At 35.3% G+C, this 18,821-nt stretch overlaps 1 protein-coding gene across 23 annotated transcripts in view; it reads left to right on the forward strand.

Moving 5' to 3' along the window:
- CXXC5 (CXXC finger protein 5) overlaps window positions 1-18,821 on the forward strand; it is a 238,351-nt gene that overhangs the window by 38,022 nt on the left and 181,508 nt on the right. For 20 of the 23 annotated variants that reach the window (XR_015794240.1, XR_015794241.1, XR_015794242.1 and 17 more), the window contains one exon: window positions 10,249-10,329. The exons of the other annotated variants lie outside the window; for them this stretch is intronic. The gene's annotated coding sequence lies outside the window, so the exon portion shown is untranslated. The remainder of the gene's footprint in view (window positions 1-10,248; window positions 10,330-18,821) is intronic. 23 annotated transcript variants of the gene reach the window in all.

The following is an 18,821-nucleotide window of genomic DNA, read 5'->3' on the forward strand; positions in this document are numbered from 1 at the left end:
TTCCAGTGCTATGGGCTAGTAATGTTTTTTGAAAGGCTACCTGAGGCTCTTCAGTCTTTCACAGGAAGTAAGGCAGAAGCAGAACTGAGTTTATCTCCAGAAGCTAGGCTAATGATAGTGTATGTCAGGGATGCACAGCTTCCTTCAGGCCACAGACTTGCTTGCCTTTGGGTAATTTGCCTGACACTGTCCTCTGAAAAGCAGGCAGGAGAAAGAAATGGACAGAGCTGGGAGTAAAATTACAGTAAATTAAATGTTTCATGTGATTAGTCCCCATATGCTTGACAATTTCTTACTGGACTTTATCTAAAGTTTTCATGTGGTGGCAGAATAGGACATGGGGGTCTCGGTTTATACACTTCGGTTAATGTGAATCGAGTAGATGTTCTACATGTGCAATGAGATTGCACATACTTGGGCTTGTTTAAAATCTAGTGTTTGTCAGCACTCTGACTTGGAGAATGAAGAAAACTCATCAGAGATCCATTTACACCTACCATTTTGGGAGAATTCTAGAGACCTTTCTTCATTTATCCCTCTTCATATATAGTTACCTACACAGGCTGAATAATTTAAAAGTCTGTAGTTTTCCAGTTGCCTTCTATACTAACTGCTCTGGTTTTAGTGTCCCACCGTGCACTGAATTTAGTTATTCACTAGCTGATGTTCCTTGTTCACCTCCTCAGAAAGACCATGCCACATGTATTCCTGTCCTATTTATGCTTTGTGTTAATTTTCTCACACGCTTGTGTGCATGTTCCCTTTTTCTTCCTCTTTCTCTCTCGCACACAAAAATGCAATCTCTGTTGAGCCCGGACTTCAAATAATTCCATCCTAAATTAAAAAGTCTCACGAGGAATTGTTGGCTTAGACTCCTTAGAGTCATACATACCACACAAACTAGGTGGATCAGGATCCAGATATTATGGCCAGACTACCATTCAAGCATAGCTAGTTGTATTTACCTGGAAGTAAATTGTTTTGGGCGCAGGTAAGTGAGCGCCAGCTATCTTGCCTTGTAAATTGTTCTTACATTGTTCAATCAAAATGTCTTTCATGCTTGTCAGTGCCATTGATTAAGCTCTTTTGTAATTTTACAGAACTCATTCTGACTTTTAAAGAAATGTGTGAGATGTTCTGAGTTAACTAGTGTAATAGGTGCTTCTGTGCAAGTTTTTATTTATGCAGATAACTGGGAATGTATATTTAGGGATTGTTATGGACAAGGAATTACACAAACTGAACCAGACTTTTGCGATTAAAGGGAGGGTATGGAGATTTCTTTACTATATAGAGGGCTATAATTTTGCTTGTTCTTTACAACTTTCACATTCTCTTATCCTATTGAACTCTTGAAGAAATTAATTACTACAGCCTTACTAATTTGGACTTTAATTCTAAATATTGTTTTGTTTTTCTAGATGTTTGCAGCTGTATTTTTTTTAAATGTGTAACAATTTATATCCTGCTTTTTCAATCTTTAGAAATAACGCTGAAATGGAGTTATGTATTTTTCCATTTCAGATTAAAATATGGATCCATGGCCCATCATAGGTGAATAGTTGATTCACAACATGGCCAATAGTACCTCATAATATCCTCTTTAAAATGGACTGACACAAATAATTGATTAGTTCTGAACTTCAAGTGTAACACTTTTTATAACTTTAATTAAGATGGGGCTTTTTGTGGTTAGTCAGTGATTTATTTTTTAAAAATAGTAGTAATGAACAAAGATGGAGCAGGAATTCACTGGGGTGAATTTGTTTTTTCCCATTTTGTCAAATTGGCAGCAAAGATCGCATCCCTCTCAGTGAAAAAATGAAATTATCTGTCATTGTACAAAGAAAATGGAAGTTTATAACCAAAATCAATTATGAAAATAATTGATTTGGTTAATTGATTTTAACCAAAAAATAATTGATTTTGGTTAATTTGAAAATAATTGATTTTGGTTAATTTGGCCAGAATCAATTATGAAAGTTTGTTCAGTCATCATTTTTAAACATTCAGTTGTAGCCTACTCCTTCTTGAAGTTGATTAGTTCCTCTTGAAATGACCTCACATTATGCTTCTTTCTGCAGTTTTTCTCTGGCCACAACTTCTTCTCTTATATTGTTAGTCACTTATTTACTTTGAATTTACTTGCTTTGCTTTGCTTTATCAGAGGGTACATTGTATGTTGTGAAATACAATAAAATTTTACCTTGACTGGGTAAACTTAATTTAAGGGAATGTCAATAAATTATTGGCTTCCTGTATCAATATAATGTTGATCTTGGCACCTAAAATACTTGATTAGAAAGGTTTACCACAGATATCAAGATCCTAGTGACAAACGGGTAGAATTCCTCAGTTTCAAACTAGTCACCAATCTACTACTTCATGTGAACTTGTAATGTGTACTTGGTGATGGATGAAGTGCTGTTGGTCTTGCCAAGAGGCATGGGAGGGGCTGTTGAGGCCATCAGAGCACACCTCTCACATAAAAAAATGTGGAATTACCAAGAGTTTTTTCCCCTAAGATAAGCATATTGGATAGATCAACTCTTTCCCAAATTGATTCTCCCTTAAATTCCCCCATCCAATCCTGCTTCCATATTAGCTCTCCCAGTTCAACCGTTTATTGAGCTTGCTTCCTGGAAACATATTATATTCTCCTAGCCTCAGGGGGAAACAACCACACAGTCATCCACAGTGACCAATCTTAACTTATCTTTTTGGAGCAAACATCCAGTAGAATTCTCATGACCAAGTCTTTTCTTCTGTGATTTAAGTTTTTGGGAAAAGAGGCCAAGAGTAATGTAGTCTTATGCTGTACATTTCATTTTCTGGGATGTAACTTTCCTGCACTGCCAGTCATACACATTATCTAGTTTTGCTGAAAACTAACGCTGTATGAAAGGAGATGATTTTTCATTTATAGTGTCTCTGTGCTATGTGTAATATTATGCTTTCCATGGGAGCAGGATGGGAAATTTGCTTCTTTCTCAACATCACTGACTTCTGGTCACATGTGTGCTGAATGTGTGACATCATAATTACCATAGCATAACCCTAATAATGCATTCGCAAAGATCCTTATTATCTTCCTCTCTAGCTGGTGTTTTGGGAATATGGGGTTGCAGTGTGAATTTTTTCAGTTGGGTAAATGAATGCACAGTGATAGTCCCATTAGTTTGCTTATTTGTTTTTATGTGTGCTTAGGTTCCCTGATACTTTTCTGTAAACTGCCAGGAATTCTGAAGTGGTGCTACTGAATTTAGGGGCAGCTTTTTCCCCCCCAACCATTTTTTGCTGTTCACAATTAGAGGTATTGTCAACTCTGTTAGGTACACCAGACCAGGAAACCAACTCCACAGGAAGGCTAAAACTATTTTTATTGAGACTGTCTATAACAGAATCTTGCATGTCTGATTATGCTGTACCTCCTCCCTCTTCCTATATTCTGTTGAATGAGGAGGTGGCTGCCTGAGTCGCTTCTGAATGTTATCTTGTTGTTCTGGAATTAAAAGTGTTTCAGCCCCTTTTGTCTAGTTATTGGTTCTTGCGTATTTTTTTGTTGAGGTCATTTTCCTTATTCTCTCCAGGTATCCATGGATGGCAGTTTGCTTTTGGGGGAGTGTTATGCAGTAATCTAACATGAAACATTTTCATCTCAGGTTTCGTGATTGAAGGATAGTAAGCCAGTTGTTTGGTGATTTTTCAGTTTTTTCAAAACCTTTACGGAATAACTAACTGAGTACGCCCACCAAATGTAATTTACTTATAAGTCCTTTAAAACACTCTAGAAATATTATAATTTATGTAATGTAATTTTAGCAGAGTTTATGCAGTACTTTCATGATCGGACTACGATGACGTGCTGAAATGAAAATTCTGTATTACAGAAAATTCTAGTGAGATTCAAGTTCAAATCCCCAAATCCCTCCAGATTTTTTTTGTGACTTTAAAGCGTAGTAGTTGAACTGATATAAATGTCTTATACTGTATATTATTGAAGATATTCTCTTAATTTAACAGAAGTAGATATATAGCATTCTACAAAAGTTCTTAATGATCATTAATGATGAAATATAGTAAGTTTACAAGGGAATTATTGAACTTGTCTCACTTGAAACAAAGTTAGAATTTGTGATCAATCTATTTGGAAAATTTATTACAATTGACATCCATAATAAAATCTCAAATCCTCTAAAATCTTCCATCCTACTCCTTCTGCTGAATTAATTTATGTTCTCAGTTTTAAAAAAAAGGGTGATTGAGGAATGAGAGAAGAGAATCAGTGATCAGGTCCTTTCCCCTTTTCCAAATTTCTAATTTATGGATTCTCATCTCATCTTGTGTCAGAAATGCAGTAACTGAAAAAGGGAAAATTATTAATTTAAATTTAAAAAATTAAAAACTTTAATAAAAATATAGATTTATATAATTCTTGCCCAATGCCAGGCCACGTTGATGGCAAAAGTATTTCTGGCCAGCAAGTCATTCTGTGTGCATGTCAGTCCCATGGGACGCTGTAAAAGATGGATAGTTATTTGAATAGTGCCACATTCACAGTAAATATCCTTGTCCTCAGGGAGAAATCCCCATTTTTCCATATGGTCTTTAGTTCTAGCCAAACCAGTGGGCAGTCTGTTTAAACATCTCCAAACTGTCCATTCCTCCTCCGAACCTCCAGGCAACTCCTCAAGTGGATTTATGGATTTGTGCTGAAATTTCCAATTTCCTGGCTTTATGAATGCAAATGCACCACTATAAAAACTCTTATTTAGCTCTTTTGTTAAAGTTATGGATTTTAAAAACCACAACTTTTCAGGTAGTAGTAACCCAGTGGTGGATGGGAGATCATTTATTGAAGCAGAGAGAGGTAAAATTTAGTGCATGTTCAGAGATTGAGAATAATTTTGGACATAAGAAAAGTATTGAAATTGAGAGAAGGAAAATTTTATTATTGCCTTAAGTTTTTTGCTGTGGGAGGCTAGATATAATGTTGCAGACCCTATGTGCATGTTCTTGCTCAGGCAGATTGTCAAGTGTAATGTTTATGTGCATTGTTGGTAGGATTACTCGGTGTTGAGCTTTGGGTTGTCAAATATGGTAATAATGCTTTGTACATTGAGCTTTGCAGGCAGATTGCCAAATGTGAAATGTTGGTGCTCTAGGAAGAGGTTTCAAGCAAACAGAAATCATCTTTGCTATTGTTTAGTTATTCACAGACTGCATTGAAATGAATCCACTGAGGTCATTTCCTTATTGGCTTCATTTCTTTAGCTGTTTTTGCAGACCCCTGGCTGCAAAAGGACAAAGCATGCCTTAACTATTGTTTCCATTTTTTTGTGATTAGAATTTATCCCCTTGACTAATTTTTTAACGTATCAGTTGGTCTGGATGGCAGGATATCTCATAATATTTATAGTTTTATTCATAATATTTATACCTTTATTCTATCAGAACATCAGACACTCAAAACTTTCTGATACAACTTGTCAAATGTTTGTTTTGAACTCATTTGTTTTCCTATTCTGGGTATATGCATACTTGCTAGTTAGGGTTTTTTCCTTTTTTAAAAGAATCCTTAAAAAGTTAAAATCAGGTAAGATATCAAGCACCAATGTTGCCTAATCAGGTTTTTTCCTGTTCTCTGCTTTTTTCAGATCTCAGTTCATAAGGCAATCAGTTTGCTATTCTATGCTTACTAAATTTAATCAACAGCCTTTAGAAAGGAACTTAATTAAAAAGCTTTTGGGAAGTTCAAATGTATAAATACACTGAAGCAAGATAGAAATTTGATAAATATCTTCAAGGTTGCTTCAATCTTTATCACATTTTATTTACTTACATAATTTATATGTTGTGTTTCCAGTGAAACAGAATCCTCATGGCATCTTACAGTTTAACAGACTCAGAAAAAAGCCAGAGGATGTATTATCAAAAACAAACAAACGCATTATAAAATGGTGGTGAAGGGCCCCACATCTTTTGGCCACCCTATGTCTCTCAAACTTGTGAGAGTCCCTTCAGTTTTCTCTGTGAGTCAGGTTCTAACTGTTTTCTGACCAGTGATCCCAATCAAGAACCCTGTTTTTCTGCTGCTATTTGCATTGAGAAGATTATTAACTTAATGAGGATTGTTGGGAGGGTACTTCCCTCTATGTTTAGCTTCCAGTGTTCATTGCCAAACAGTAAACTCTGCTGGAATGAAGATATACTGTCCTTTTCCACCCCCAGGGAAAAAACCACATTCCTTCCACATTCAGGAAGAACCTAAGTGTATTTGCACACACAGTGTGTGAGCATGCACGTGCAACCCTGGTACACATCCTGGAATTACAGGGCCAAAATATTTATCTGTTTCTGTCTGTATTTACTATGAGTATTCTCAAATAATTCTAAAAGACTGATGTGTATATAGCTATATAGTTTTTACTAAATAAAGTCCTTTCTTAGCAAGCGATTGATTTTCTCAGCCTTCACAGTGATTTACAGTAATACTACCTGAGACGCTTTAGATGCATAATCTTGTAATTTTCTGATTCTTTTTAAATATTGGTATTGCATAGGCTAATTTGGAGGCCTCTGAAATGAAAGCCAGTATTAGGGAGATTAGCGAGCTACTTCTAAACTCTCAGGAGCATACTATAGACACTTCATGCATTATTAACTTTTAATTTGTCAATTTTTCCTAGAATTTCATTTATTAGAACTTCTGCTAGGCTTTAGTCTTTCAAAGTTGTGCCTGAAACTATCTCTATTATCTTCAGCAGCATACTGGTCTATATTTGTCAGAAAATTATCCACTATGAAGACCATTGCCAAAAATCCATTCTGCTCCTTGTCAGTCTTCCTATTTTCCATCAGGATTAAAAAAAAAAAAATCCTAAACTTTCAAAGAAAAAGTTCTACACATAATTGTGGTTATCAAAACCAGCTCCCCAAAGAAACGTAGTACTGGGGAGATGCTGTCTTCTTCCCTGAACAGAGTGTTTTGTATGATGGTGAGGTAGTAAATGAAATGAGTGGGGCATCTACTGCTTCTACTTGAAACAAACAGAATCAGTTAAACTATTGGTCATGTTTTAATCACCACACAACAATTTTAGCTTGCTTTCCATACAAACATTGAATGTAAACATAGTTCTATTAAAACTAACTTGGATATAATTGAACAGTTGTCATGAAAGGGGATTACTAAAAAGAAAGTTGAAAGAGCACTTGAAGTATTAAAAATTGCTGTCATAAAAACGGGTAGAATATGTCTCTCAAATTAAAAACTGTGTTACTAAATCCAAGCAAATTCCAGGATAGTTACCAAGCAAATTTAAACAAGATCTTCACCAGTTGAGGTGAAAAATAATAATAATTTGGCAAAAACAAAAACCAAGTCAAAGCAGAAAGCTCACCAAAGAGGCCATTGGACAACAGGGTATTAAGGATAAGAAGATTGCTAAGGAATTCATTTGAATCTGTCTCACCGTTGAGAGAGCCGAGAGATGAACTGAGACAAGTAGAGATCACAAATGATTAAGGTAGTGGCTGGTGAATTCCTGCAGGAGAGGCAGTTGGGCAGCACTTCAAAATATCGCTGATTGTTCCACTTCAAATCCTGCTAATCCCAATCCAGTCCATTTTGAATTTACATTTTTTAATAGTATTTTTATTAAATATTATAATTGCAATAGTTAAAACTAATACAAACTAAAAAAAGATAGAAAAGCAGAAATAAAATAGAAGGTACAGAAAGAAAAAAAAGGAAAAAATAGAAAAAGAAATAGTAAAAAGAAAAGACCATTAGTAAAGAAAAAGAAAATAAATATATAAAGAAGTGACTTCCAACCTTCATCACAAGTATAAACAATTTTAGTAACTTATCATCTCCTCTTAAAATACAACAAATGATCTCTTCTTTCCATATCCCATCTCTTATCTATAAACAAATCCATAAAGCATCATTTCAGTGCTGTTGTCAGCAAAAGTCCATAAAATGTTACCAGAAATAACAACATATATTTGTTAAACTTGATCAAAAAACCAACTTTATATTCCTTCCTTTTACTTCGAACAATCTTTAGTCCATTCAAATAATGTTGTAGAACTTGATTTCTTTTCATTTTTTCTTTGTCCCTTCTCATGAGATTCTTCAAAACTTTAACAAGCCTCTTTTGTAAATCCAATATAGGAAAATTATCCAGGTTACTCTCTTGGTTTATTGTTTGTATGTCCGTTTTAATTATTCAGACATCAGCTGGTTTCTTTTGTATGTCCAGTGTAACATCTTTTTCCATGTCATTCTTGTAGCCTGTCATTTGTAAATCCACTTTCAACTCAAACTCAATCTTGTCAGGTAAAACTTGTTCCTCTTCCATAACATCTTTTAGACACAGTCTCTCCATAGAGGCAGATATCTCTGTTGACACTATTAATGTTAACTTCTGAGTCCATAAAGCGTTACCACTCTTTTTCAAAAATACTCTTCAATACGTCCAATGTTAGAATATTTTGCTCCATTTTGTAATTGTAAGTCAAGTTTATGTGTTTATATGTTCTTCTCCTTTAATTGTAATTTTTAGCTCCCTCTAGTGTCCAACTTTTAATATCTTATTATTTTTAAATTCAAAACAAAAGCATTTTCCCACAGGAAGGATTCTGTGATGGAATGGAATTATGAAGGCCACACTCAGGGAGGCAAGCATCCTCTTTCGTCTCCAGAAGGGCGAGGAAGAGATAAGAGGATGAGGCTGGCACCTCCCTGAGGAATTCACTCTGTTTTCATAGCTACTGTGGGGACAGAGTTTCAGTCTGGGAAGATTCTTGATAGAGGTTGTAGCTAATAAACATTGCTGAACTGAATCTGCATGGTCTCCTGGAGTTCCTTGGGCTAGGCCCGACAGATTCTTTATAATTAATTCCAAATCTCATTTCAAATTTATTTGGACCCTTAGTCCATTTATAACTTTCTAAAATCAAAGTTTTAATCACTGTTTAGCTGTTTATTCCAAAAAATATTTTTTTAAGTTTTTAGCTTGTAATTAAAATTTTCTTTCACTAAGGATTGAAGGAAAACTCAACTGGTGCTGTCAGACTTGTTGATCCAAAGGTTTCTAATAACTGAAAAGCACATAAGCAATTTCCAAAAGTGATTAGAAAAGGAAGTGTGCAAACTTAGTGTCCTTTCAAAGGCGCCAACTGCAGTTTGAACAAGATGGCTATTCCCTTGTTTCCCAAAGCTCTAAACCCACCAGAGACTGCTATCGTGCGGTCTCCTTGCGAGGAGCAGCTGTCTGGAGCACTTGTGGGCGATCTCAAGTCCTCTCCTTGTCTGGAGAGGTTCAAAGAGCCAGACTACTTGACAGCTCTTCATTCTTCACCGCAGTTGTTGGCTCCATTTTTGACAGAGCCATCTTCAGTCCCCTATTTCTTCCTCCAGAAGTCACCCTGTGCATCCTTGAACTCACATCTTTCTTTTGCTGGTTTCTCCCGTCACTTCAAATCTGGTCCCATCTGTTCTGTGTTTGGAGAGTTATCCTGCTGTGAAGCTGATAGACACAGCTTCCAGCCTGTTTATGTATTTTTTCCCCAACATTCCAGTGGGTTGAAAAAAATGAAAAAGTGGACACCATATAGAAATCATTAGGAAAATAACTGAAATAAAATGTTTGGTATTGTAATACCTTTATATGAGTGAATAATGTTGGATGCACCAGTGTGCTCAAAGATACACTGCCAGGCTTCCTGCTTTATCTATATGCTTATATTTAAAATTAGAAAAGGAAAAAAGGAAGCTGGCATGCTGCAAAACAAATACAGATTCACCTTCATTTCAATAGAACTGGAGTAATCTTTTTCTGTGTTTATCCTATATTTTTAATATTCTATATTTTTAAAACAGTATTATTGAATGATTCCTTATAGATTGTATTTTTCCTCCTTTCATTTTCTGCAATAAGAAACTTCCAATTTTTTGTGAGGTGGTGGCAGTGAGTTAATGTGTCCATGGGTTGCGCGTGAATCTTCAGGCCACTTTTAATAATACATTTACTTTCATTTATTCCACGCATATTCTAATTTTAGCAGTGTACCATTTGTTCAAGTAGATACTATAAGTTTTGACAATTTTAGAAAAAACAAAGAATCAGTGTGGCTATTCATTATTTACTTAATTTTAAAGAGTTGCATTTTCAGATTTTAAAATAAATCAAATTTCTGAAATGCGCTAAATTTCATATCTTAGTGTTCTGTTTGTTTCAGCTCTTTGCACAAACAAGGAAAAGATAGAACGGATTTCCTGAAGAAGAGGACCTTCAATTAAAGAAGAACATTCATCCAAAGGTGTGGTACTTAACATCTTAATCTTTGAAATACAACTGATCAAAAAGTCAAATGGGTTACAAATAAGAGAAACAGAATTTCTGAGCTAGAAAAATGGTGTTGTACCAGATGTTGTTGAGTGACTTTTTCTGGCATCCCCTCAGCACTGATTATGCCAACTAAGATTGCTGGCTGTTGACATTCAGTTCTCTGTTGCTGCTACATGCCAAACTTTTATTCGTGTATACTTGTTACTGAGGTCTAAATTTTCATTGACCTAATTAGGAGACTGTCAGTAATCTATTTGCAATATACCTGGTTATCAGTAATGTTTTTCTCTGTCTGATTATTTGATCTAAAAATCATAAAAGAGCCTTCTGCCATGCAAAGTTGCCTAATTTGATAGATGATACGGAATCAGGGTCTTTGCCTATGCTACCAGAAAGACCAAGATTTGCACTCAGAACTCTAGTGTGATAGGATTTCTTTACTGAATATTCAATGGCTTAAACTAGTTAAACATTAGAGTGTTAATAATTTTTAATTAGCATTGTATACATGCCACGATATCAGAATAATACAATGTACAATGCTACTTTTACAACAATATAATACATTAAAAAAAAAAGAACATTAAGAACCAGAAAACTCTGGGGGGGGGGGGGGAAGAATTCTAGTAGAGAGGTTCTACTGTATTTTGTCCACTTGGGTGTGAGCAAATTACCTGATTTACAAATTCACAAGAAAGGTGATGTTGGTTCCATCTGTAACTGGTCTGACTTTTTTTGCTGCCTTTCTGTAATTTTTTTCTTTTCATAGAGAATATTAATTAAAAGTGCTGGGAAGGCTGGAAGCGATCTGAGTTCTAAACTAAGAAAGTGTGTGAAATTGGGGGGGAAAAGTTCCAGTTTTGGGACAAAACATTTCCACTGGCTTGTGTTAATTAGGACAACATTTAAAACATCTTGAGTGTTCTCCCATAAGGAATAATACAAATTTAAAACGTAACACAAGCAAACTTTATTACTAGTGTGACTAATGGGGAAAAAAAGAAAATGCAGCAAAATATCCATGTACATAGAGATAAATAGCTAAATTTAAGATAGCATAAAAATTACAGAATAAAACTTGTTGAACTGATCAATTAACTAAACCTATTTATAAAACATGTCTAGTCTATTTACAGTGTTACATCCTTGGTTGGGTGCACATAAGAATAAACAAGAAAAAGTAAAATGGAGGAAGTAAATAACCTTGTGGCATACAATATTAGAATGGGATGGAATGTAGAAATTTATCTTGCTAAACCTGCTGATGTTTTTTTTTAATCTGTAAGGCATTTAAAGTTTTGTATGGGTTCAGAGCAAAATCTCAACTTATGCTGCAATATTAGGGGAAAATTTTAAAAAGCATTTTACTTCCCTTATTTTTTATCCTGGGACCACAAAAAGGTAGGGTGATAATCCGTGCTGTTCTGCCTACTACCCATCTAGAGAAAAATCCACCAAAGAGATGTTTTTTATATCTGTCTGTCTATCTACAACAAACAGCTTAAATATAAGTTAAGCCCAGCTTTATTATTCCTCCTGAAAAAGGAAGCCTCAAGCCAGTCATCAGTGAAGTATATTTTTTACAGTTGTTACATTGCTCAAGGGCTTGTAGAAGTGAGTCTATTACTGTTGTTGCTTTGCTGGGCTCCTGATTTGGTTGTTCAGGCAGGCAGACTTCAAAAATCTTGCTTAATTGTTGCTCTGCTATTGCAATTAATGTTTTAATTACTTCGGTAATTTTTCCAGTAGGTAGTATTTGGTATGACTTACCATCCTATCTACTTGTGGCCCTAGTCAAAAACTGAGGGACAAGGGATTTGTTTCAAATTTATTTTACTCAGAATTGTAAAGCACTGTAAGCATAGATTGTCATCCTTTTTGAGGTAATACAGGTCAGGAAACAACAGAACAAAGATTTCAGGAATGCTAATTTACTGTTGTAAGGTATAATAATAACATCTTGAAAACCTGTCACATCCCTCTGCTCCTCTTACACCAAACAGAATGAAGGCTTGGTTACTATGAGTTCCTTCGCAAGCCTTCTAAATAATAATAGTAATAATAACAACAACAACAACAACCAGAGTTAACAATTGTTGATAAGAAAGACAAAAAAGTCTGGATAGTGGACATTGCAATACCTGGAGACAGCAGAATAGAAGAGAAAGAACTGGAGAAAAATCACAAAATACAAAGACCTGCAAATAGAAGTAGAATGACTGTGGCAAAAGAAAGCAAATACCAATAGTAATAAGTGCCTTGGGTGCAATCCCAAAACATCTGGAGCACCACTTGAACACCATCAGCATTGACAAAATTACCATCAGTCAATTGCAAAAGGCAGCTTTACTTGGAACAACTTACATCCTGCGATGATAACTTTAACACCATCAAACAACAACGTCTGCCTATCCCAGGTCCTTGGGAAGGACTCAACAGGTGGACAAAAATGCCAAATCCAGCATAAACATCTGGCTGACTGTGCAACCAACCATAATAATAATAACAATTTGTATTCAGTTTTATATTGTGAGCTGCCCAGAGTCTCTCTAGAGTTGGGCAGTGCCAAAATAAAATCAATTAAATAGCATTATTTTTGTTCTCAATAAGCTTGTCCTCACCAGCTGTTTATGCTGAAAATCTGCTTAATTCTTAAACAAGAATAATAATTAGGGAAGACTCCTGATTTTAGCCCACTCCAAACAAGCAAATTTTTCTAATCATTTTTCTAATTTTTTTCTTCCTGTGCAGAAAAAGCATCATGGGATGGGATGTGTCTTTTGCTATATGGCTACATAGTAGGAAATATAAATTAATAGTATTAATTTGTAATGTGTGCATGTGCTGAAATGTATTCATACGCATTAATCACATGTATCAACATACATGCTTGGCCAGTTACATTTCAACCTTACCAGGTCTCACATAAAACCTCTTTTCTCATCTCTGTTGCCTGGTAGCAACTGCTTGTGGTTTCACAAAGCAGGCCACCTTAGTACCTTAACAGTACAGTATGGCAGAGGTACCTTATTCAGTCAGTTCATCATGACAGCCTGAAATGTCTCATTGTATCTTTCCATGTTAAAACTGATCATTGAAGGATTATCTCCTCTTTAGTAAGACGTGTCTTCAGAGCCATTTATCTAGAAACATCTGCCAGTCCTTTCAGCAGGATCAGATTCCAATGTCTGAAGAAGTGAGCTGTGAACTAGTATTCTTGGAGAAGCTTTCTGTTTGACAGTTATAGCCAGTAAATAGATTTTGGAGCAACAGGAAGAATTTCTCCTTGCATATCTATGAAGTACATTTACTGTCCTTCAGCACCTACACCCAGCTGAAAGAAATATAATGCTGTTGGCAGCCAAGCGTCAGCATGCCAGCCCATTGGCTGCGTTCAGAGTTTGTTTGACTCTGAGTGCCCACCCAAATTCTGATGTCAGTGGGCATTTAGCAAAGTAGAAAGAGTCACAATTAGCAAATTGGTTATTTCTTGAAAAGTAGCCACTTTGGTAGGTCCCCCTTCAATGAGTTCAGTGTTTTCTTGATGGTAGACAGGACTAGGAGGTAATGCACAAGTTCTTTTACCGTGCTGTCTTCAAGAATTTGTGGCTGAGCTTCAGGAAGTATCAGTAACAGTAGCAGCTGGTATCACAGCTGGGAGACAGGAAGATGCCAATGTGGCTACATCAAAAGACTACTGAATATCAAACAAAAATCATACAGGAAGTGGAATGAGAGTTAGATTACCAGAGAATATGCGTACAAGGATTCTGGATTTGTAGAGTGCGAGGGAAGCTAAAACTCAGACTGAGTTAAGAGTGAAGAATTCTGAGAACAATAAAATGGGTTCTGATATGTTCAAAATAAAGGAAGGGAAAAAGAAACAGTAAGAAAGGGAACAGAGTAACAGATAACCAAGGAGACATTGACATATTGAGTGATATGCTATAAGATTTAAATTTAAGCCTAGAACTCTTCAATATTTCCTTTAATGGTTTGGATAAAGCAATAATAAAAAATAATAAAATTTGGGAGGAAATAAAATTGCAAGAGAAGTAAATGTTCTACTAACTTTTTTGTGAAGCTAAAGATAGAAATATCACAAAAAATTAATGTGCAAAGGCTTTTGTGGAAACATGATTATACACTTTTTTTAAAAAAAAAAATCTTGCAGTCACAGAATCAGCACTCCAAAAAGCATTCAAATGCTATGGTTGTAGTAGTAGAAATTGCTGGGAATCCTAATAGGCATGATGCAGGTGGTCTGCAGTGGTTGCTAGTTCCTCTTCCTAAATGTTGTGTTAGGGATGAGGTCTACCATAATTTTGTGGGGAAAAAGATAATTGCTGCTGTAGAGTTGCACAATACAGCACGTCCACTTTTAGTTTAGGTGTCCGAAAGGAGAATAATTGTGTCTCTCCCTCCCAATTATAGAGCTTTCTCCCCAAATTTTCATATACAAATAATAATTTATACTAATCTATATAATTTACTTCAGAGGGAGCTTTCATCAGATTTAAGACAATTCATAAATGTGCTGGAATTAAATAAATACTTCAGTCTTACCTGCTGCAGCTTCAATATTATTACCAGTAGTATAATCAAACAGAAGCAAAAGATATACTGCTTTTAAGATAAATCATTCATTTTTCATGGATGAAAGTGCTGAATGGAGTTGAAGATAGTTGCTACCATATTGGTGTAAAATCTTGGCTAGTTTCATATATCACAATGAAAATTCTTGTTAGCAAAGGTGTGCTTTGTAAGTCATAATAACAGTAATCAAATCAAATATTTATTATGGTCATTGACCAGCATAGATAATAACAGTAATAAAAGTTTGGGTTCCTAAACTGTAATAAAATAGATTAAAACATAATTATTGAAAGTGGTAGATCTATTTCTTGTGCAGCCCTAACCCCAATGAAATAATTATTTTTATTCAAAGGATGAGTTACCCAACTGATTTCTTATTTTAAGAGAGTTGCAGTACCACAGAGAATTGCTGCTCTAAGGTCTACTATATAAAATCCATTTTAATTTGTGAATTATCAGATCAGTAGAATTAAACAGCTCTTAAAAGCATCTTCTGGCATGCCGCATCCAGAAGCAGACTAATATAGCTTAGGTGTGACTCTTACTTCAAAACTCAGGGTTTTCTTCTATTCTATGTGATGTGGGTATACAGAAAACTCAGCATATAAATTTAATAATAAATTAATTAAATAAAAACTGCTGCTTTTTCCCTTTCTGTAAATAAAGATGGGCCTTTTCTGTAGTGATTCAGTACTTCCAAATGTTTCATTTTTAAATAATGCAAGTAGATTTCAAGGTATTGAACTAGTGTAAATAGCAAACTGTGTCAGAATCTATTAGATCAAATTAAATGGCTTGCCACTTATTTTCTACTTTTCCCACCCCCTTTGGTCGAGCTATTCAAGCAATGATAATTTGAATTGGTGAGGAAGAACTGTCTAATAACCTGATTAGATTCAGCTGGAACTCTTCTGAGAGCTGCCTACGTGGGTCCTTCCAAGTCATCCCTTTGGCCTGGTCTATCTGTTGGCTTTCTTCTGAAACAGCAGCAGCAGGAGCCTCTGTAAGATTGTTACTCAGAATGGTCAACAATTAACTCTTGGTTTCAAAGGTATTTCACCTTAGATTGGAATGAAAGATTAGAGGGATCTGGAGATAGAATGAAGGATAGATACCAGGCTGAAATCAGGCAGATTTAGAGTATAGCCTGGCAGTTAACAACTATGACGTAATCAGGATGGAACCTAGTATTAGGTGTAATGAGTTATTTGGTGTTAACAGGCCAAACATCTTTTTTCTGTCTAGCTTTGAATTTGCTGTCTCACATCCCATTTGTGACTATATTTGCAAATCTGGCCAGAGCAGCAAGATAATGGCTTTGAGCCTCTTTAGGTGGCTTCTTACATGAAGCTGATGATATTGAGTGGAACCATTAGCATCTCTTTTTTAAAAAAAATTTTATTAAGTATATCTCACTTTTGAGCATCAAGAATCCTATGAAATGGCTTGCAAGCAGTATAAAATATAATGGAACTGTTAATACCTAGGATCTCTTAGCTTTGTAAGTTTGGTAGAAGGAAGTTGAAGACAGATGAAATTCTGAAGATAATAGAACAGAATTACATATTCTGGTCTTAGACTCTCCATTTAAAATGCTGAAGAAAGCTAGGAATAATAGATTCAGATGTTCAGTCTCATTTTCAGCCTTCAGATGTTCAGTCTCATTTTCTGAGCTCTTGCTAACTCTCACTTACTGCTGCTTCTGAGTTTGAGACTTCTGGAAACCGAAGGCTTGTTTGGGTCGAGACAAGCTTCTCTCTTATTTCAAATGTTAATCCTTGGTGTAGAGGATCAGTGCTCTGCTACAGTGAATAAATGCTATTGCAAGTAATCAAAAGCCTTTGTGAGGAATAAAGCAATGAATGAGGACTGTGTCTTTATTACTCTAAAATAGACATTTTCAACTTCTTTCTCAATTTTTTTAATCTGTATTCCAGTATAGTGTGACTTTTTAAATAATCTCTTATTTTGTTTGTCTTTAAGCTGATTGGACATGGAAACTTTCCTTAGCAAAACATGAAGAATATTAACAATGCATAGAAAAAGCAAGAGCTCTTGGGGTTAATGTCTACTTAATTTCATCTAGTTCATCTATTTAACAGTCATCTAGTTTTCTTACCCGCAGTATGGAAGTGGTATTCCATTGCCTTTTTCTGGGATGATTTTCCAGTTTACCAGTCTATTCTTCAGCTCTGATATTCCCTGGTAGTCTCCCATCCGAGTACTAACCAGGCTTAGCCCGGACTGGTTTTCTGAGTCCAAACAAGGTTTTCAAATTGCTGCCACCTGCTGGTGGGCTCTAAATAGAAATCTTTTTACCGTATGCACATTAATTGCTCTTTGAAGTTTCTGGCTTAGATGCCTTGAGGTAGAACTTCTACTATTTTTCATTAAATCAGGAGGAATCCAGTACTACCTTTTCTGAGTAACAAATTTTATTAAAATGCATAAGTCTTTGTGAACTGCAGCTCACACGCTAGAGACACCATGGGCAAATATTCATCTGTTTTCAAGAAAAACCTATAGGCAACAAACTGGGAAAAAAATCCCAATAGATGCTTGTTGAAGCCCACCAAAATTTTTTAACAAAATTGAATATATTTAAGACTCAGCAGGATTCCTTCCAACATTTATTCTAATTAGCATTCTGGGGAGATATTGGAGTTTGATGTCTGTGAGTAGCATGTGGCTCTTTACTATCTTATTAATTTTAGGATATATAAAAAGCTTTCATTGATGAACAAAAAAAATCAGTAGGCTTATTTTTAAAAATTTCTTGTTGAGAAACATGATGAACAAAGCCTGCAAGCAACTACTTTTTTTTTTTTATGGAGCTCTGTCCTTCAAACTTTAACTAACGTATTAATTAACTTGTATATTACTTTTTGTTTGGGAGTAGGATATAGAGATACCTGATTGCAGTGTTTAAGCAGCTCTAGCTATAATCTCCATTGGTAGTCAAACTTCAGTGGATAGAATCTATAGTTGTGAGCTTCTGATTGATTCAGTGACCTGCTAGACTTACAGGCGAAATATATTTTAAAATGGTGTAATGCAGCAGCACTTTTTTTTTTTTAAGATAGTCTCTCTGTTGAGTCATTTACAGATCTTCCTAAACCTCAAGGCTCCAGTACTGCCCCTGCATATGTCATAAGATTGACATGGGAAGTTATATTTCAGCAACTGGACACTGATCGTAATGGAGGAAAAAACCTGAGAACATGACCTTGTCTGACTTACACAATAGTTTCTGAACTGACTTACAGAATAATAGAAGTAGTTGAGCTGGCTGAAATTATTTCATTTATTTATTTTTGTTCGGCTCTGGTCCACTGATATGAATTGTAGTGCTACACTGAGTTACAATATATAAGTAATAGAAATATGACAACTCCTCAGCATTCAGTTCCACCCAAAGTATTGGTTGGTATTTGACCACTTACTTGTTATCTGTACATTCCACAAGATTATGTTGAAGTACATGCCTCTTGCAGTTCAGGTTGTGTGCAAAAGCTACTTTATAGCAGAAATCATAGGAACACTTAGTTGGAGGAATCCTCATTAGACAGAGACTTATCTCAGAGTAAATATGCATTTAAAATCTAGGGTGTTTTCAAGAATTTGAACTGTTGTTTATTATTTAAGCTGACCAGAGGAAAAATGTGTCAAACATTTGTAGAAACCTTTACACTGATTAGTTGATGAAAACTCTGTGACATAACATGTTTCAGATTTCTACATACATGGCTGGCTGGGGAATTCTTATTGATCTACTATTATTGCTCCTGCTCCTCTTCTTCCTCTTACAACATTACTGGCAAAAGAACAAGCTACTTTTTTAGTTTTGTACCTTATCTAAATTGCTGT

Source organism: Python bivittatus, unplaced genomic scaffold (genome assembly GCF_059951505.1).
Source record: "Python bivittatus isolate LINGU-HERP-01145 unplaced genomic scaffold, Pbiv_v1 ctg000960_np1212, whole genome shotgun sequence".
Lineage (NCBI taxonomy): Eukaryota > Metazoa > Chordata > Lepidosauria > Squamata > Pythonidae > Python > Python bivittatus.